Here is a 21,740-nt window from a genome sequence, read left to right on the forward strand (position 1 = left end):
TTAGAGCTAAGTCCAATAGACACTGTTCTGAAGAGAGTCTTTTCAACAAACCTTGAGTTTTTCTGTCACTCCCAGATTTTGCTTCTTCCTTCATTGTTTTTTTTCAAAATGAAGACGCAGTGCTTCATAATTTTGCCACACTGCTGAAGCTGTTCGAAATGAGCTAGCTTCCCACCTGGTGTCCACAACACAGCCTACTTTGCAAATTTGTTTTTGTTGAGTGGCGCATTCAGACAGTTCCTTTTTTGATTTAGAGGTGATCTACTGTAAACAGAATACAATTTGTCCATAAATGATTGAAAATTATTAATTCCATGAATTTCTTTCTCCGAATCACCGACTGCAAATTCTAATCTGTGATTAAGACAGTGCCAAATTATCACATCAGGGTAATGTTCCTTGAGCATTGTAGCAACACCAGATTTCTTCCACATTCTTCAGTCCAAACACCTGAACAGGGAGACAAGCCTGACTTCGAGCACTGTTACTTTCAGAACTGCGTTTGGACCCAGTTAGAAAATTTGACCGAGAGGCAAGCGAAACACAGCTTTTATTACCTTTACTGTTATCACCATCAGTCTTGTTGCTTTTCTCAACTTGTTTATGAAAGGAATAAGTTAACATTGTTTGCTTAAAAGCCAGTAATCCACGGACCACCATCCACTATAGATGTAGCCTTACTAATGCATTGGAGTCAGAGCAGACAGCAGGGCCTGCAGCACTTAGTAATGTTCCTAATCAGGTATAAAAATAACAGAAATAAACCAAGTAAGATTTTTGCACTTTTAACCACCTAAATTGGAACCAAGTAATCCAGTATGAAAAACAAATGTTTAATGAAGCGGTAAGTTGGCAACTCTGCCTCGTACCGTTTCTCACACAGAAATGGTTGGACCGCTGAGTGTTGATATACTCACAATATCCTCACACGTGTCAGGTATTACATGGTTTAGACCAATACAAATCCTGTTTAGATATAAATATATATGAACTTTTTCAATATATAAAAAGTTAAATAAGCTTGAATCTTTACATAAATTATTATCATAACTATACAAATAAAAAATATCGTATTTTGGAAATATTAGCAGGGAGGAGAACAACCATTTAGGAGATTTGGAAATGCATTTTGTCTTGCTTAATTACTTTTTTGCCTATCAATGTAAAGGGAAAAAGAGCCTCTTTTCAATGAACCATAGTTGGTGGAGCTCGGCCAAGGGGGTTGATCCGATATTAATGATAATTGATTTGACATAATGCCAGCTTATACCCTAGAAATGTTTTTTTTTTCCATTTGCTTGAAAAAAAAAATCCCTAACTTTATCCAGGTGTAGAAGAGGATTTTGGATGATTACCATGAATTTTTAATCAAAATGATAAGTGAGCAGTGAAATTTTCTTTCATTATTTTGACTTTTAACGTTAGCTTTTGATGTTCGTTCCTTACTTAATATAGTTCCCACATGGAATCCAATGGTACTGTTACAAGATCAAACCAACAACCATAAAGGAGGCATATCACACAGGGGTAAAGATGAAAAATTACTTTATTAACAAAATATTCACCTTCAAACTTTAATTCAAAATCCCTCTTTTATAATAATGCCATTGGTTACTTTGCAAATTCCTATAACAGTGTAAAACTAAAAAATTCCCCAGCCTAAATATAACATATGTAATTAAAGTCTAAGTTTTATTTCCAACCAGCCCACAGAAAAACTTAGACACAAAACAAATACAAAACACACAAGACTCACAAAACTTCAATCTCAACTGAAGCAAAGATCATAAACAAAATTCAGTTTGTTTGGTAAACTGAAGCCAAAAGATCTTTGAGAGACAGAGCACAAAATTCAAAGTTGTCTTGTGTTGCTTGCAGAGAGAGGAACAACTGGCTTGGTCCGGATCCTTCTGGCTACCTTCAGAATGTTCATCCTTTTTGAAATCCCAACATTCTAAACTGTCTCCAAACCATGACTCATGCTGTGGGCCTTCTTCCACTCCACAGCACTACCCAGTGGTGGTTTATCATCCAAGTCCAGAATTTTTTTTTATTTTCTGCACAAGTTCAGTCCATCTCCCACTCTCTCAGCAGTCCACCTTCACCTTGACAAACTGTCACTTTTAAGATAAAACCACACAACACATAGGCCAATACAACACAGAACTCTGTAACAGTACCCATTGGAAAGAGCGGGAAAATGCACACACATGTATTTTCCAGCTTCCTAGGAACAATAGTTCGAGCGAAGCGGAATTTCACAATATCTAAAAGACAGTCACAACTTCAGGATTTCACCAAAAATGATCAAATATCTTTTTCTTCAATATTTTTATTAGATTTTTACATAAAAAGAGATTGATGCATAATAATAATGATTATAACAAGGTAAACTAACTCATTATAACAGAAAAAAATACATTATACAATGCTATTAAATCAAAAATAAAATAGAAAAGAAGAAAAAAATCCAAAAATAATAAAAAATAATTTTATAATCCAAGTCCCACATCATTCCAAAGTTGAATGGCTAACATAAAGAGAGTACAAAATAAGAAGAGATGCAAATCCACAAGAATCACAGATCACTTAATTATCATTACCATTAAAGGTTATGAAAATAATTCAAATGGAGCCCCAAAGATTTGAAAAAAAATTAAATTTAAAACACTTGTTGAGCATCTAATTTTCTTCAAAGTTAAATATGGTATCAAATCATGTAGCAATCTGATCAAAATAACAAGAGGCAAAGGTTAATATAAGACATTGAGATGAAGGCAAGTTCAACCATCCCAAACAAGGCTATTAAAAGATCTTGTGTTAGTTTTACATTAATAATTATCGATAAAGTAAAGAAGACCTCTTCCCAATATTTGACAAGGGTTGAACAAGACCGGAACATATGAATTAGTGAATGGTCCTCATTCCTGCATCTGTCACAATAAGAGCTAATATTAGGATAAATACAAGCTAAATTTTGCCATATAAACTCTATGCACAACTTTAAATTGTAGTAATGAGTGACGGGCACATAGAAATGATGTGTTAGCCAATTTAAAAATGGAGTTCTAAGAATCTTCAGGAATTGAAATATAGAGATCATGCTCCCATGTCTTTTTAATTTTATCCAATGAAGCTTGTCTTAATTTCAGCAAAACATCGTACACAAAAGATATTAACCTTTTCTGATATAGTTGTAAATTGTAAATTGTTTCTATCAAATTCATATCAGGAGCTTGAAGAAGAATGGAGAAAGTCTCTAATCTGCAAGTACCTTAAAAAATGAGAATTTGGTAAATTAAATTTTGTCAAGTCAAGAGTTGCTCAAATGTAACAAGATTCTTATCAATCTATAAATAAATCATAAAAATGTTTACTACCTAATCTGAACCATTCCAGAAAGGCAGAGTCTATCAAAGAAGGTTGAAAAAAGTAATTTGATAGATGAGGACCAAAAAGAATAAACCTTTTGGAGTCCAAAATGTTTTCTAAACTGGAACCAAATCCTAATCATGTTTGACCACTAGATTATCAATCTTTTTACTAATAGGAGAAGACAAAAACGTTCCAAGTATTGAAACATTAGAAAATTTCTGAGTCGAATTTAACTCAAGTTAACACATACTGGGCCATCATTTTTATTATCATAATATAACCAAAATATAATGTATCAAATATTAACAGCCCAATAATAGAATCTAAGATTAAGTAGAACCATAACTCCATTCTTTTTGAGATTTTGGAAATAAACTTAAATTTAAATGAGGACATTTATTTTTCCAAATATATGATGATATAATAGAATCAAGTGAGTCAAAAAAAGATTTGGAAACAAATATTGGAATAACATGAAAAATATATAAAAATTTAGGTAAAATATTCCTCTTACTAACTTTAATTTGTTTGATTAAGGACATCGAAAGAAGAGGCCACTGAGATAAAGATTTCTTTACCTACTCGAAAGAAGAAACACACGCGAGTATAGTCAGGTTAAGCTCTGCGTTTTATTAGGGGCTCAGACCCGACTTTTGTACTCTCCATGTTCCCGCCATTTTCCCCTTTTACTCGTGTCACAACCCACATAACAAAAGCGGGTTTCCCACGTGTGGCGACCTTGCATAACAATCCCTTCTTCCCCACGCGCTGTCCCTGATTGTTGGCTGTGCAGCAAGGCCAGCACCATTTTGGGGTCGCTGGCCTTTAAGCTGCCCTGCCGTCGCCCACCCGTTCGCTTGTAGGGACAAGAGCCACTGAGCGGGCTGCTGGCCTTTAGTTGTGCTTGCTGCCTGGAGCCCCAGCTTGCTCACTGCAGTGGTGGGCTGCCACAACCTGATAAAACAGAATTTTAAAAATTCCTGAAAAAAATGTTTGTGATTCTAAGTAATTGTTTCACCAAGATACGTAAATTGGCTTTTTAGCAATCTTAAAAAGAAAAGCAGTGTGTAAATGATGTGAAGTGTTCAAAAAAGTTAAATCTTTTGTAAATTTAATTTATATCCTGAAAACTGACCATATTGATACAGCAGGGATTAAAAGCAAAGGTCATCAGCATAAAGAGAAATTTTATGGATCGATCCTCCCCTAAAAATTACAGAAATATCCTGAGATTCTCTAAAGGCAATAGCCAAGGGTTCTAAAGCCAAATTAAACAAGGGAAAAGGGCAACCCTGTCTGGTCCAATGATGAAGTTTGAGGGTTAAATTGCAAAAAATTGGTAAGAATAGAAACTATAGGGGATAAGTTATAATAACTTCATCCATGAAATAAATGTGGGACCACAATCAAATATCCTAATGTTATTAGTGGTATTTTTCCCCTGCCAGCCACCACCCCCTTTCCCCAATACCCACTTCCGTAAAATCTCCTGTGTTTAGTATGTGGCCACTGTTAAATTCCCCACGAGTTAAAATTATCCACTTGTTTATTTTGCCTTTTTTTTTACAGAGGTGCTGAAGTGGTGAGCTCTGGAAACATTGGATCTGGTGCCATAACACTTCATGCAGTTCCAAGGGCTACTCACTCCTGTCTTGATACTACCATGTTGCCACCTCTGATAACTCTGTCCTTTCAATAGGTTAGAACATACCCTTGGAAAACAATAGAGGAGTGTGGGCGATTGTCTGAATGGGATTAGTCTGTGTCAATAGCAATGTTGGACTGAATTACTGCATGAATCTCCAGGGAGACAGTCAACATGGGATTTATTGGACTGGATGTCTGAATATGATACCCAAGTTGTTGGCAGATAACATATTTGGTTTCAGTCATATCATGTGTCGCTACAGAGATGAACTATTTTGTTCATTTCAGACAGGACCTGTATCAACCACATTCAGAGAAATGAACAGTTTTATCTGGTGGACAACAGGTAAACTGAAAAAGAAACATCAAGCTGTATTTATTTTAATAAACTCACAGAACTAAACTCAGACAATAAATAACCATTGTAGTTATTGGTTTATCAACATTTTTTATTGCTGTTCTGAAATTTCACGGGAAGACATAAATTAGTAGAACTCTGTTTTGCAAACTTTTTATTTAAAAGCTTGCAATATTAACCCCAAAGGCCTAAGGAAATGCATTAGAATGTTAAATGGCCCAGATTCATACTTGCTTGTCTCAGTAAATTAATGGCTTGTCGTTCTTTGTGGTACTCAGTGGTGTATCCACTGACAATTGGACCGGCTCCCATGAAACCACATGACAAACAGTTTGTCATCCAAGATCATGCTCATTCCAGTTAGTTGAAACTGTTCCTCACAGAATGCAGGCTTGTGTTGGAATGAGATGGTCTGTGTTGTAGTTGAGTGCGTCAGGCAGATGGTCTGTGTTGTGGTGAGTGTGATAGTTGTTGGTCTTTGTGACAGGATGTAGTGAACACCAGCAATTATTTCTGGGTGTAATCATGCCCAAGCAATCTCATATTTCCATCGCTGATTTTCAGTGTGACCCATGACCTTCAATGTGTAGAGATTGGCATGGGGACATTAATTGAATGGTCATCACTGTGACACAGCATCTGCCTACCTCAGTCTTCAATGGTCAGAATTAAGGATTCTGCAACAGTAATGGTCCCTTCACCATGCACAGCTTTTGTGTCCGAACCTCCTATTTGGTCCCTGCCGCCGATTAGCCTAATCTAGTGGTGGTGCAAGATCCCTTGTGCCATGGGGCTTGATTGGGTCTGACTACTATGTAAAGATTTCCTGGCACATGGGTGTTTCTGGTGACCTTGCTCCCATTGTGTTCAGTGCAGTAATGACCTAGCCACTAGGAAGTTTTCATGCAGAGTTGGACAGGAAAGAAGCACATGATTCTATGTTCTGGTTTTCACAGATTCCTGACTACTTAAAAAAAAAATTGGAGGGTGGAGGCATCTGACTGAACATTAGTGCTATTCATGGATTTATGAATTGGATATGTTCCTGGAAACATTTTGTGGTGCAAAGTTTTGTAAATGACAAAGGCTGAGCAAAATGCATTAAGAGTATTTTTATACTGTGTTCCTCTGGAGAAGAGTGGTGTGCTATTTCTTACAGCAAAAGCTAGATCCATAACTGGTGTAATGTAATCCAAAGAATCAAAGGCAATACAGTGGAAATCTGTAAAATATAAAGTCTGTAACTTGAGGAATGTAGCACATGTTTATCATGTCGTGATTACATTCAATACTAGTGCTTCTCAAGGATATTTTCTCAGTCTCCCACTGTTTTCCCTCTGCACCCATGACTGTGCAACTAAATGCCATTCCAACTCCATCTTCAGATTTGTTGATGGGCTGGATATTAAATAACAGCAAGATGGAATATAGGCAAGAGAATGAAAGTCTGGTGGCATGTGGCCAAGATAATAACCTCTCTCTCAACCTCACTAAGATGAAAGAGATGCTCAAGAAAGGAGGCAGAGTCCATACCCCTGCCCACATTAATGGCATTGAAACTGAAAAAATCAATAACTTCAAGTTCTTTGGAATAATTATCTCCAATATCCAGACCTGGGATAAACACGTTGAAGTAGTGTACCAATACCTCTACTTTCTTAGAAGGCTAATGAGACTCGGTATGTCCCCCGTCACTCAGCAACTTCAATAGATGCATCATTGGAAGCGTTCTTGCTGGATGAATCACTGTGTGATATTTGAGATGCTCTGCTCATCATCGGAAGAAGCTTCAGAAGGTGGTGAATGCAGCTCACAGCAAAATCCCTCCCCTCCATGGACTCCATCTACAAGTAGGTGACATACTGAAGAACCCATCACGCCAAGGACACGCTCTCTTCTCTCTGCTGCCATTGGGGAGAAGGTTTAAGAGTGTGAAGGTACGCACCATCAGACTTAAATATATTTTCTTCCCTGCAGCTGTCAGACTCCCGAATGAACCCCATAACGTGTGACCCTTTTGTTGGTGCTAATTGTTCCTTCTTTTCATTGCAATCCTATCCTCTGTAAATTGTGTTCTTCACACACCTTTATGAATGATGGAGATAACCTGTTTGTCTTTTTGCAGAGGAACCTTTCTCACTGAACTAGGTATTTTGTGATAAACTGAAAAAGGGGGTGAAATCCAATTTGCAGGTATCTATGATCACATAATACAGTTGTTTATGGAAACATAATATTTAAATTGCCTTGCTATTTATAATTGATTTCATTGTGCCTTCTGAAGATTTGAGACTATTTGCAGATTTGGGTACCTTCTGGTAAAACCCAAAAATAGTAAGATCGTCAGGGTGGATATTTTTCTGAAGGGCAATCTGAAGGACCATGCTGCTGTCCTTCTGCATGAGAACTGACCTAATTCCATAAAGCAGTTAGCAGGGTGATAATGACAATGGGATAGGCTGCAGTTATAGTCGTTGATACCTCGGATGTTATTAGGGAGTCCTGCAATCCCCAGTTTCCAGGCTGCAAACTCACTGAGTGATGAAATCAACAGTACTTTGGGTTAACAGCTGCTCAATGAGGATAGCAACCATGTGCCTGTAATGTATAAAAACAGTAGAATTTCATATTTATTGTTTTGATCCCTTTCTTTCCTGAACTAAATTGTATATGCACATCAAACATGAACTGGAAAATCTCTTCTATTTCCTCTTTGACTTGTTTCAACAACCTAACATTATTTGGATATTTTTATTAAAAATACAAAAGCAACGAAGTTAGCCTGGGACTGTAATAGAAAGGAATACTGACTCATTAGATGTAGTAACATCATATTGGGTTGCATTGGACTCTGCTCTCCAATATCATTCAGATCTAAGGGAGTAATGGCAGGAAATGAAGCTGAAGTACATATCCGTCTAACTTTGAGAGGTCTGAGTGCCTGAACTGTCAGCTCTGGTTCCTAATGTTCTTATGTTTTCAAGTACTGCCATGAGATCAATAACATTGTCTGAGTCTTTGGTTTAATATTACGAAAGGTACCACTGATAATGCAGATCTTCCACACACTGAACTCAAGTATGTACGGAATGTGGAGTCAAAAGGACAAATAAAGTAGACGTGAGGCTTTCCTAGTTAAGTACAAAAGAAAAGTGGGAAGCTGTCTTAAGTGTTAAAGTATATCAGGGAATAAGAATAAGTGAGTAGAATAGGAAAATGGATCAGGAAGATTGGACCATTTTGTATTGAAATTTCTGGGGTTTTCCAGATGACGCAGACTTCCTTTCATTCTTCTCCAAATTATCCCTCTCCTCCCCCAACTTGGATCCATCTTCCTGTCAATCTTCATCCTTCCTCAGTCCATCTATCACCTGTGGCCCGGTCTCACCCCACCCCATCTCCTCTTTATACTGGCCATCTTCCTTCTCTACTCTCAGTCCTTGATTCAGGGCCTCATCCAGAAACATTAACAATTCTTTGTGAGGCTGTTCAACTTGCTGAGTATCTCTAGTGGATTTTGCTCCAGATTCCACCATCTGCAGTCTCTTGTGTCTATATTTATATGGATTGTTCATATATAAAAACATCCGGACCCTCCATCGAAAGAATGATATAAAGGAATTACTAAACACTCAAAATATGGACTTCAAGAAGGTTCTACACAATGAGTGAGTAGCAAGCAGATAGTGAAAAAAAAAACAGGGAAGGAAGTAGCTGAACATAATAACATCAATGGTGAGGTAAAGGGAAGCGTATGCAGAAGAGAAGATGTAAGAGAAACAGATCTAATGAAGGTCAGAATATTGGAAGAGCTTGTACAAACTATGAAAAAAAAACATGGATAAAATTGGATTATTTAAACTGCTGTAGAATTGGAAGGCCATATGGGTTGATGAGAACAAGACAGCGGAGAAGGATGAGATGTGTTCAGAGGGATCTTGGCATGGAGGATGGGAGAGGAAGAAGGCCATTGGAATAACTGTGTCTGGAAGGTGAGCCGAGGTGTGAGTGGTGATGTGTACTATTACAAGGGCAGATGCTTCTTATGAGGATAATGAGGAGAATTATGAGTCAAATGACAGATGCAATTATGAAAATCTAAATTAGCCACAAACTAGTTTTGAGGGGGAGCTTTTGTTGGGGCCAAAGATGATGGTTTCGCTCTTCCTACTATTTACCTGGAGAAAGTTAAACTTCATTTAAGACTGGATGCTGAACAAATGGCTGGACAGCTGAGAGAGCTAGTCATGTCTTAGCTTAGGATTTTGTTGCAAAGGTGAAGTATGTGCTGTAGATTTTATGTGAGGCTCTTGTGGAGCTTTGGAATGGAAGAAAAGCAATTGGCAGAAATGTTTCATCTGCAATTGAATGCGTAACCATGCAAAGAATCTGGCAGGTAGAAGAGTGGAACTGAGTATTAAGGTGATTAAAGCCTATTAATTACAACTCTCCATCTAACGTGGTTGATCAATAGTGTTACAATTTAATCACTATAAATTTTAAGCCATGGACAAGGCAATACGGGTGGATAAACTGGACACCAACCCTAAAGATCCGGAGGCCTCCATCAAATTTGATCAATGCCTTTGTGAGACTCACGACATGCAAAGTGAGGAAGACAAACGAAATCTACTCTTCGCTCAGGTCGGCCACTGCATTTTTCAGATGATCAGGGACTACAACACTTATCAGCTGCAATGGAGCACCTGCAGCAACAGTATCGGACTCCAACAAATGTTATCTATGCCAGATAACTTCTGAGCAGTCGTGGACAAGCGCCTGGTGAGTCAGTGGATGAGTACATGTGGGTCCTGTGGAAGCTGGGGCGAGGCTGCGGCTGCAGAGATGTCTCTACTACTGTCTGCTTAGAGGAACTGATACGTGATGTATGAGTGGCTGGATTCAAATCTGATCGTATCAGACAGAGACTCATAGAAAAGAGCGATTGAAGCTTGCAAGAAGTTGTCAACCTGGTAAAAGTGCTCAAAACAGTGCAGCTGAATGCACAGGTCTTCTCTGGAAATGTAGTCACCACATGGGGAGCATAGGCGCCGCCATTTGGGGATGAAAGGTTGCAGGTCACCGCCACTGCCATTGAGCACCCAAAGAGCTATATCTGTGGCCACATGAAACATCCCCATAAGAGCTGCCTGGCCCGAAATACCACATGTTCCACCTGCGGGAAGAAGGGACAACCTTCCTCCAGCAGCGCCACGTATGGCTGGCAGATGTTGCCATCTTTGACTGCGCCACTTCTGGCTTCACCTCTGGTATCACATCTGGTCACAGGAAACAGTTCAGCAAGACCATGGGGGCAGCAAACCAGGACAGCACCACTTCTGGTGGCAAGGAGCAACGGGGCATGCACGGCATGGGGGCAGTTATCTTGGCGGGTTCCCCCAAACCAGTACTACAGCAACAATTCAGACAGTGACCAGACGTTGACCTCGATTACCCTGGACCAGGACAGCCCACATCAACTAGCCAGGGTCGTGATGGACATCGAGGTAACTGGTTGTGCCACAAACTGCCTATTCAATACTGGGAGCATGGAGAGCTTCGTTCACCTGGACACAGTGCAGCATTACTCCCTCATGGTAACTCCAGCAAAGTGTAAAGTCGCCCTCACCTCCAAATCCCACTCGGCAGAGATCCATGGTAGCTGCACCATGCCATTGACCATGTGTGGCACTGAGTTCAAGAATTTTAAGCTCCTTATCATGCCACAGCTCTGCACACCAGTCATATTGGGACTGGACTTCCACTGCCAGCTCAAAAGCATCCAAATGCAATTCAAAAGGCCACTCCACACCCCCCCCCCCATGGTCCACAACTATCAATTTTTAAACCACCCTCCCACCTCTGAACACAAACTGCAGTCTATCCACCGCCCCTGTTCAAGAACCTCACCACCAAGAGTAGATGAGACAGTCCCAGGGACAGAGCCTTCATTAAAGTAGAAGTTAAATGACTTCTGGCTGAAGGGATCATAGAACCCAGCACCAGCCCCTGGAGGGCACAGGTGGTAGTAGTTAAGAGCAGAGAGAAACACTGCATGGTCATCATCTATAGTTTGACCATAAACCAATTTACCCAGCTGGATGCCTACCCCCTCCTCCGCTTCACCAACATGGTGAAAGAAATCACCCAGTACCGGGTCTTCGCAATCATTACCACCAATTCCCAATCTGCCTGGCAAACAGCCCATACACTGCCTTTGAAGCAGATGGCCATCTCTACCACTTCCTCCAGGTCCTCTTCGGGGTCACCAATAGGGTCTCTGCCTTCCAGAGGAAGATGGACCGGATTGTGGATGACTACAGGATAAAGGCCATATTCCCCTATCTGGGCGATGTGATCATCTGCGGCCATGACCAGCAGGATCATGATGCTAATCTACAGAAACTTTTCCAGAAGGCCAAAAGCCTCAACCTAACATAACCAAAAGAAGAGCAGATTCACCACTTCATGGCTGGCCATTCTTGGTTGTGTGATGGAAAATGGCATAATTGGGCCCGACCCTCACTATGTACACCCCGGCTGGAGCTCACATTGCCCCATAACCTCAAGACCCTGAAAAGATGCTTGGGCTTATTTTCCTACTATGTCCAGTGGGCCCCTAATTATACAGACCAAGCTTGCCCCTGGTGGAAACAAACACTTTTCCCTCCCAAGTGGTGTTCGCACTCATCAAAGGCGACATCAGCAAGGCAGCAATGCACGCTGTGGATGAACCCATCCCTTTCCAGCTGGAGAGTGATGCGTCCAACTTTGCTCTGACTCCCCTGCTCAATCAGTCGGGCAGGCCTGTGGCATTTTTTTTTCCCCAGGCCCTCCAGAGCCCTGAACTCTGCCACTCAGCCATTGAGAAGGAGGACCAGGTCATAGTGAAAGCTGTGCGCTACTGGAGGCAAACCATTCACCCTGCTGACTGACTAATGTGCAGTTACCTTTATGTTCATTAACAAACAGCGGGGAAAAATGAAGAATGACTAAATCCTGAGGTGGAGAATTGAGCTATCTACCTACATCTATGAGATCTTGTTCTGGCCTGGGAAGCTCAACGAGCCTCCTGATGCCCTGTCCTGAGGGACATGCGCCAACACACATTTGGACCACCGCCAAGCCCTCCACAACAGCCTCTGCCACCCTGGGATCACCAGGCTCTACCACCATTAGAGTTCACAACCTCTCTTATTTGGTTGAGGATATCAGGGAATTGGCCCAGAGCTGCCTGAGCTTGGACTTCAATGGCCCCCTCCCCTTTATCAACAGGAATGTTTATTTCCTCAACATTATTGATGAATACTCACACTTCCTATTCACCATCCCCTGTCCAGACTTGGCAACGGCCACAGTTATAAAGTCACGGCGGAGCATATTCACTTTGTTCAAATCCCCTGCTATATCCATAGTGACTGGGGATCCTCGATTATGAGTGAGGAGGTGAGTCAGTACCTGCTGGCCAAGGGCATTGCCACGAGCAGGACCACGAGCTATAACCCCCGAGGGAACAGCCAGATAGAAAGGGAAAATGCCACTGTTTGGGAGGCAATCCTCCTAGCCCTCAGGCCGAAAAGCCTGCCCATCTCCCAGTGGCAAGAGATCTTCCCTGAGGCGCTCCATGCTACCAGTCCCTCTCTCTACCACTACTAATGCTACCCCGCATGAAAGGCTCTTTTCCTTCCCCAGGAAGTTGATGTCAGGAATCACACTGCCATCCTAGCTGATGACCCCTGGGCCTGTCCTGCTCTGGAGGCATATCAGAAGTCACAAGACTGACCCTCTGGTTGGGAAGGTCCACCTCCTCCACACAAACCCCCAGTATGCTTACGTGAAGTACCAGGATGAGCGGCAGAACATGGTTTCTGTCTGAGACCTGGTAAATGCAGGGGACCCCTCAACCAACCAAAACAGGCCTGCCGACCCTGCTAATTGCCCCTAGACCAGGCAGCGTCATGGTCCTATTAACAGGGACTCATTGAAGGACTCTTGCATTTTATTGTTTGTTTGTGTTTTCTTTGTGTATTGGACAGTTATTTGTTTTCATTTCTTGATTTGTTTACATATGTACATTGTGTACAGTTTTTTTGCACACTACCAATAAGTGGTAATTCTGCCTTGCCTGCTAGAAAAAGAATCTCAGAGTTGTATGTAATGTCATGTACTCTGACAACAAATCTGAAATTTGAGTTGAACATCAAATTTTAAATACATGTGCACCCTCTAGTGGGTGAAAGAAAATAATTTATCATATTTGCACTCAAATGACCAAACAGAATTGTAACACCCAGATGGATTGTTATTATCAACCACACAGTTCTCCCACACATTCTGTTCCATTGCAAATATATTTATATATTGTATCAATGACAATAAGAAAGATGTTGATTCAAATGTAAAAGCTGTTTTTGCCAAGCCAAAGGTGATGGGTCATTCCCAATATTTGTATTCTTGAAAATTGGGAGGAATGCATGTTTTGACATATTATTAACACTTGATATCAAGATATTTAATATAGTGCAAAGTCTCAGGAAGCCAAACAGCATTCATCTACATATTTTTTCCAAGAGATTTTCTCTTTTCCTTCTTTTCTTTGCACAAGCAGGCAGCAGGGCTGACAAAGATTGGTTTAACTCAGAGTACAGCAATATTGTACTCATTTCTGGATGTCAGCATCCATCAGGAAATTGTCCCCAGATATTTGGGGGATTGTCAGTTCCCAGGCTCTGTTTTTCCATTATAAACTCCCACAGGAAGTATCCACAGTAGCACATCGCCCAACATGAAAGGATGTGAGGTTCACAAAACAGCATTGTTGAATTTCACTTGGAAGTGTCAATTTCAGCTCACCGGTCCTCCATTACTAGCTCAGATCCACCAAATTCAAGGTGAGTAAAGCCTGTGAATATGTAAGAAACATTATTTTAAAAGCAAATAACATTGGAAGTCACACTGGAGAGGGCAGATACAGAGATAAACAATGGGGTTCAAAATAAGTCAAGAACTTTACCTTATCCAACAAAAAATGTTGTCCCAGCAGGAGTCCATATACATACATGAGAAAAAATGGTCAGAAACAGGGCCATTGGGCTTAAGTTAATAATTGGGCAAAATAATAACAGCACCTAATAGCCTAAATCTGCCTGAGATTGTCTGATCTTGGAAGCTAAGCAGGCTCAGGATGGGACAGTACTTGGAGGGGAGACTACCTAGGAATACCACGTGCTGCAGGTTTCTGTGAGGGGCACTGGACAAAGTGGTGACTCTCTATCTGCCTTACAGTAGACAAAAGTTAAAGAATTTCATGTATATTACATTTCTAAATGTGTTAATGGAACCTTTACCTTTTATGACTGCAGCCTTCAGTGAAGGTTCAGACATTTGATTAATGTCACAGCTTGTCTATGGAAAAGGTGGTGGAAAACAAATTATACAAGAAATTATGACTGAAAGCTTAAGTTAAAATATTTTTTGAACATAATACATTGAAAATGAACTCCATCCTGCATATTCAAACTCAGTAGGTGAAACAGTGCACTTTATATAGCAAAGATAAAGATACATAACCAATGTTTTGGGCTTGACCCCTATAAGGTATGAGCAAAGTGTAGGCAAGTCCCTGAATAAAATGATAGGGGGTGGCGGGAGGAGCACGGGCCTGCAGGCAAGAGGTAATAGGTGGATAAGGGAAAGGGAGGGAGGCGACAAGAGAAAAATGGGGGGGGGGGGAAGGGGAGTAATAGCTGTTTGACCTGCTGAGTTTCTCCAGCATTGTGTTTTTATTTCAAACTGCAGACTTTCATGTTTTATTCAATTAAATCCAAAAATTGGGGCACCATGGTACAGAAATAAAAGTAACTTTTGAGATCACACTTGAGTACTGTGTGTATCACACTGGTTGTTATAAGTTAGAAAGGGTGCAGAAAATATTTACCAGGATGTTACGGGAACTTTAGGGCCTGACTTATAGGAAGAGGTTGATAGCCTTGGTCTTTATTCTATAAAAGGCCGAGGATGATTTTGCAGAGGTTTGTAAAGTTATGAGGGGCATGGATAAAGTGAATACTGATAGTCTTTTTCCCAGAGTAGGTGACTCTAGAACTAGATGGCATGTTTAAGGTGAGAGATTTAAGAAGGACCTGGGGGTCACTTTTTCACTCAGAGGTAGTCCTTATCTGGAATATAAGTGGGTATAGACTGAATGCAGGAAAATGGAACCAGCCCTGAATGCCAACTTGGTCAGCATGAACAAATTGGGCCAAAGAGCTGGTTCTATGCTACATGTCTTGATGACACTGTGACCACTTTGAAACAAAACATATGGGCCAAGTTTAAACCCAAAATGTTCAATTGCTTTTGTTTTCTGTGAATGCTGACTCAAAGTTTTCAAAGACAGACATGAAAAGTAGATAAAATAATGCAAGTTTGTTACACTGATGTAATGTAGCTGACAATAAGAGAATATTAATTGTGGGATCAATTACATTGGAGTAACCTGATGTATGATAGGAATCAAAATTCATTGTCACTGTACAAAGAAAGTATATAAGGAACTGGAAGCTGCAGGAACCTTCTGTATTTTCCATCAAACTAGATTCAAAATACTGCCTTAAAGCTATTTTTAAAGGCTTCCTGCTGTTCATCTCCCACCTCTTACAACATTCAAATAGGTTTACTCCTTAGGAAGCTTCTAGATCAATTGGTGTCAGGTGTAATATGATTCTTGGCTCTTATAATGATATAAAAGAAGCCTTTGCTAGTTCAAGAGATGCAACAGCTGTTGACATTCATGTTCAAGTTGTTAAAAATTTTGCAATACAATATATGTGTTTCTGGAACACCTAATTCTTTCCTTGATGTTACAAATATCAATGCTTCTCTTGGTGCCTTAAAGAAATATCTGCAATGTATTGAGTGAAATAGTTCCCCTACATACACTTTCACTAGATTTTACCCCAAAACTTTCAGTGATGTAAAATTTTCAAGGCAAGTCATCATATAAAATGAATGATTAGGATTCCATATTATGTGGACAAAAAGAAAATTATATAAGCCTGAATGTTAAAACCTATTATTATCATTTACTGTATCCCACAAGCTCAATATCCAGAATCCACTTGATATGTATGCATGGAATGAGTCTCGAAGCTAACTCTAGATATGTAGATAACTTTATATGAGTTTGGATTGATAGTTACATTTGGGGAGGCATAGTGTTCAAGGGCAGCACTGTACTGCAGTTAGTATAGCCACTGCCTCACTGTGCAGAGATCAGGATCAATCCTGACCTTGGGTTCTGTCTGTGTGGAGTTTGCATTTCCTCTCTGTGACTGCTTGGATTTCCTCTGGGTGTCCTGGTTTTATCCTACATCCCTGAGGTGTATAGAATGGTAGCTTAATTGGACCCTGTGTGAGGATGAGTGGTAGGGAGGTGTTGGTGAGAATGTGAAGGAAATAAAAAGTGGAATTAATGTAGATTTAAATGAGTGATGGATTGTCAGCATATGGACTCGATGGTATATGTACAATGTTTAAAAGACCTTTGATCAGGGGTTTGGAAAGGTTCAGAAGGATATGGGCCAAATGCGATTAGCTTAAATAGTCTCTTTGTTGACATGAACGAGTTGGTCTTAAGGGCTGTTTACCTTGATGAATCGATAATCTCTGTGAAGAGCTCAGCACTCTGATTCAAATGGTCCTTCTCACCTCCTAATACAGAAGTGGTTTGATAAATTAGCAGTTGGGTCCAACTATTAATGTTCCCGTTGGAAGATTGTAAGTACATGGCCTCACAGAGAATTGAAACAGAAAAGAGAGCAAGTGAAATAAGGAAGGGTTTGTAAAAAAGAAATTCAAAGTCCAGTCAACAAATCTTGTCAATGTTAAGTATTCTACAATATGATTGAAGTAATTCAGATTGTTCCGCTGTTCGCTCAGTCACCATTTTATTCTTGTGGTGGACGACAGTCTTCCTTCAAACATAAACACAAAAGTGATTAATTAGCTGTTCATCTCATGGCTGTTGGTCAGAAATTGTTGGTGAAGGATGACCATAATGAATTTATTTTAAAAATATGTAAGTAGAGTAAAGGTAAACTGGATCAGGTGATTGGCATCTGCTCCACTACTCAGTAGAGTGATTCAGCACCCTTTAGCTCAGTTTCACTTTCTTGCACCAACTTGAGACTCCTTGATCCCTTTAACAAATATTTTAAACAAAAATATCCAGTTAATGTAGTGCTTGGGGACATATTGAGATAAAATGGAATCTTAATCATCCTTTAACTGCTAAAAGTGGTGAATTAATTCTGTGGTATGGTACCTCAGGTTTTAGTTGCTCTCTAGTGGTTATTCCTGTCATCTAATTTTTATGGGGTGTGTGATTAAAGTTGGAACACCTCCCGTTACTTCACACTTGTTATCTTTCCCTTGAACTTTTGTGGTTCTTGCAGTATTAATAATAACTTGCATTTCTAACACATCTCAACTGTAATCCATGCATAAAGTATCACCAGAATAAACTGGGCTAAATAATTGACCAATGGCTTGGTTATGGAGGTATATTTTAAGGGAATCTTAAAATAGGAGCAAACAGTTGTGAGAAGAGTTTTGGTGAAGGAACAATGAAGCAAGTTGATACATGTGGAGGCCATTTGACCTATTCAGACTCCCAAACAATTGTAATACCTTGTGCATCACCATATATACAACCATTCAAAAGCATGTGATCTCCAGGGAGAGATGAGAATGTACAGACCAATGTGAGTGATAGGTACCTAAGAAATTATTTTCCATCACATCCAAGAGTAGAAACATAAACAAGTGAATGTGACTGTGGATTCCCTAAAATGCCTATTTTTGGAAGAGGTCTGTCCATTACAGACAGAACCGATATGGCTTTCTTTGAAAGGAACTCAGAGAATTGGCACCACTGCAGCCTGTTCCAGTGTTCCACTATTCTTTGAGGTAAGGATCACCTCCTGGAATTTAACCTGGATTTGGCCTTAAGCAACTTAAAATTCAACCGTTGGTTTTCGTTTATACATTTTATTAAAACTAACCATCGCTGGAACACAGTCCATTCCCTCTAATGCCTTATGGACTGGAATCATATTACTTCCAAGTCAATACTTCTGTAAAGTGCACTGTTTCTATTATTAGCTTATCTTGATAATCAATAAGCTTCATCTGAGAATTAACCAACTGGCCACCACATCGAAAGCCTCATCATCTTTCACAATGTATGTTGAAGTCAAAGTGATATGCCTCTTGTAGAGCACTTGAAGATGGTGATATTCCTATGATGTTTTTAGAAGTTGAAGCTGGAAGAGTGGAAAGTGCTGTTATTTTAGAATTGGTGAATAATTGTAATCCTGTGTATTAAGGTTTAGGGTGTAAGATGAGGATGTAAGCTATGTTTTGTTTTTTTGCTGAGCACCTGGTGTCTCCCACTATTCTTGCAAATGATAAACTTGAAATGGAACATCCAATTAATGTTTTGAAGTTTAAAATAATAGTGGAGCACTCACCCTAGATGATTCCACTGAAGGGCTCCACATTCTTTTCTTGAAGATTGTTGTTGCCCAGCACTTACGAGGCTTCCATTATCTGCTTGTCCTCTTGCACTTTATAAGGAATTCATTGTTAGGATCTGAATGTTTCATCCTCTTAATGGGTCTTGCTTTCATTTCTCCAGTGACCGAATTGCAGTGTTATATGAAGGATGGCACATTCAACTTTCCTTTGGTATTCAGCTTCTGCATTTCCATCTGATTCAAATTGAGATAAGGTGTGAAACTGTGTGGTTCCAATCAGTGAGCAAGTTATTAGTCAGCTGGGGACACATGATTGGACTTGATTTGTTTGTTAATTTTCCTCTGTTCAGGAGAAGATTAATAAGGCAGATATTGATCAGGTGTGATATATCTCAATTTACATGTATAAACCATATTTTGTTAATTTGCAACATTTCCAGATGTTGCAGTCATATATGGAGTTCCACAGTTTGTTTAAAGAATTGTTAAGTTCTGTGCAGGGACAAAAAGTTTTGCAACAAAAAAGGAGTGTTTACAGCAACCATTCTTATCAGGGATCATAGCATATTTAAGGGAAGCCATGGGCTGAAATCATAAAATATTTTAAATGTTATTTATGTAGTTGGTGGACCATAGAGCCATAAGATATAGGAGTAGATGTTGGCCATTTGGCCTGTCAAGTCCACTCCACTCTCCGGAAGGAGAGATGTATGGAAGAAATCAAGGGGGCCAATAAACTTTGAGCAGACTCCTGAGGCGGCCATAGACAAAAGGAAAGGTTGAGAATGGCTGGTTTAGAGGGCTAATAGACTTTGCTGTTCCCAGTGCACGTGCCTACTGCTTAATATTATATGGTGTGAATGCCATTGATTGTACCAATGTCAGGGAGCATGGAAGGATGCTATGTGAAAATATCTACTCACCAATTGTAGTTGGAGAAGTTACAGAAACACTAGCCCATCTTCTTGCATTCATCTGTATGGAATCCACTGTGTTTGAGAATGGTATTGGCATAGAACCTCCTGTCATATTTGTTACATAATGGGCCATCCTTGATGAATGTAGTAGCATAGTATAATTCCTATCCCTGTCTGTGTCTATACCTAAATGGTGTGTGATTGCAGAACTCTGAGATTCAAATGTTCCTTTTATTGTCACATAATAATACAGTAAAACCCCTGGTATCCAGCACCTATGGGGATTGGTAGATGCTGGATAAGTGTATTTTCCTGTTGCTTGAGACTTAATCGTACAATGCCCAACTAATATATTTGCATTAAGAATAAACAGTTTAAAAATCAAAAGCCAAATGTACTATGTTGTACTTACACCAAAGAAACTTCACTTGCATGAATATAGGAGAGAAGCAAAGATGAGAGGGAACCATGACAATATGCAGGATATAAGGAGAAAGAAAAAGACACATCAGAGTTGGTTTAGAAAAGCCAAAGAGTTGAATCTCCAGCACTTCCTCGGGTAGCTCATTCTATATATGCTCCCTGTGTGACAAAGTTGCCCATTAGGCCACTTTTAAATCTTTTTTTCCCCTTTCCTTAAACCTATGCCTTTTGGTTTTAGCCTTTTCTACTCTGGGGGAAAAGATATCCCTTATCATTTTAATACATCTCTATGAGGTTGCCCCTCTGACTCTTACACTCAATGAAAAATGTTCTCATCTATCAACTCCAATTTCTTCTTACAAGCCAAGCCCAACAATTCCAGTAAAATTTTTTGCACCACTTTTTTCCTGAAAATGAAAGTTCTATCTAGAGTACTAGTCTCCCTGTATAAGGAAAGATGATAACTCTGTGTGTGTGTGTGTGTGTGTGTGTGTGTGTGTGTGTGTGTGTGTGTGAATTATGATCTGTGTGAGCTATGACTAGTCAATAGGGCAACAATACATGTCCTGCAAGGCTGCATTTGACAGCTTGAGTTAGAATATTTTCCTTGACTAAATGTGACAACGTGGAACTGCTTTCCTTCACTTCTCCTATCTCTCACCATTGGCTATGACTTCTGCTGCCATTCCTTGCCACAAGGGCTTCATTTTGCCTCCTGGTAGAGAGCACAAGCATTTTTCTTTCCACCAGGCTTGTGTCAATGAAAGGCTTACAGTAGACCCTTTCAGTTTGCCATGTAAAATGGAATTAACCAGGTAATTTGTTCGGTACATGACCTAGGTACATGACAATCTCTGTGTATTGTCACCTTGTTATGGTGGAGAAGTTTGTGGGGTCCTGAGATCATAAGATTGATGGCGTCTGGAGCTGTGCTACTGGTGGGGCTACTCATGATGATAAGATTGAGGGTGAGGTCCCTGTCAAAAAAACAATCCAACCAAGACATCAGTGGTGAAAAGTGGAAAAATTTACTTCAAAGTCAACAACTGTGAAGGCGGACGAAGGCTGCAACAAATCCATCAGTTCAATTGCTGTGGTTTCCTTGCCATTGATTTGTGAAGTATCGTGACCTTCTTGGAATGCAATAATGGTAAAATCAATGGCAAGGACAGGAAACTCTGGCAAAACATCATCCAAGAAAAAACTGCAACTTTCAAAACCAACAGATGTGCAGAACTAGAAGAAAAGAGAAGTAAATGGAAAGGGAGGCAGTACAACCAAAGCCTAATCTGCCATCTAGAACTACCTGTCCTGAATGCTGAAGATCTTTCAAAACCAAGGTTGACTTATAAGCTACTTGAGAGGCCAAAAGTAGATCAACAAAATGAAGTACATCATCCTCGACCTCAAGAGATAACCATGATTACAACATGACTATTTGAAAGGGTCCAACTGGGTCAACCCAGTCAAAATTCATCTGGA

General features: G+C 39.9%; 1 protein-coding gene across 25 annotated transcripts in view; it reads left to right on the forward strand.

Annotated features, from left to right (window-relative positions):
- The window catches only part of LOC138736714 (XK-related protein 6-like), a 243,587-nt gene that overhangs the window by 178,240 nt on the left and 43,607 nt on the right, over window positions 1-21,740 (forward strand). For 15 of the 25 annotated variants that reach the window (XM_069886664.1, XM_069886661.1, XM_069886659.1 and 12 more), the window contains one exon: window positions 3,913-3,989. The exons of 5 other annotated variants lie outside the window; for them this stretch is intronic. The gene's annotated coding sequence lies outside the window, so the exon portion shown is untranslated. Of the gene's footprint in view, window positions 1-1,455; window positions 1,528-3,912; window positions 3,990-4,944; window positions 5,428-7,106; window positions 7,318-7,505; window positions 7,574-21,740 lie in introns of those variants that run through there. 5 more of the 25 variants (XM_069886657.1, XM_069886662.1, XR_011340519.1 and 2 more) reach the window with 4 other exon arrangements.

Source organism: Narcine bancroftii, chromosome 6 (genome assembly GCF_036971445.1).
Source record: "Narcine bancroftii isolate sNarBan1 chromosome 6, sNarBan1.hap1, whole genome shotgun sequence".
In the NCBI taxonomy this organism is placed as follows: Eukaryota; Metazoa; Chordata; class Chondrichthyes; order Torpediniformes; family Narcinidae; genus Narcine; species Narcine bancroftii.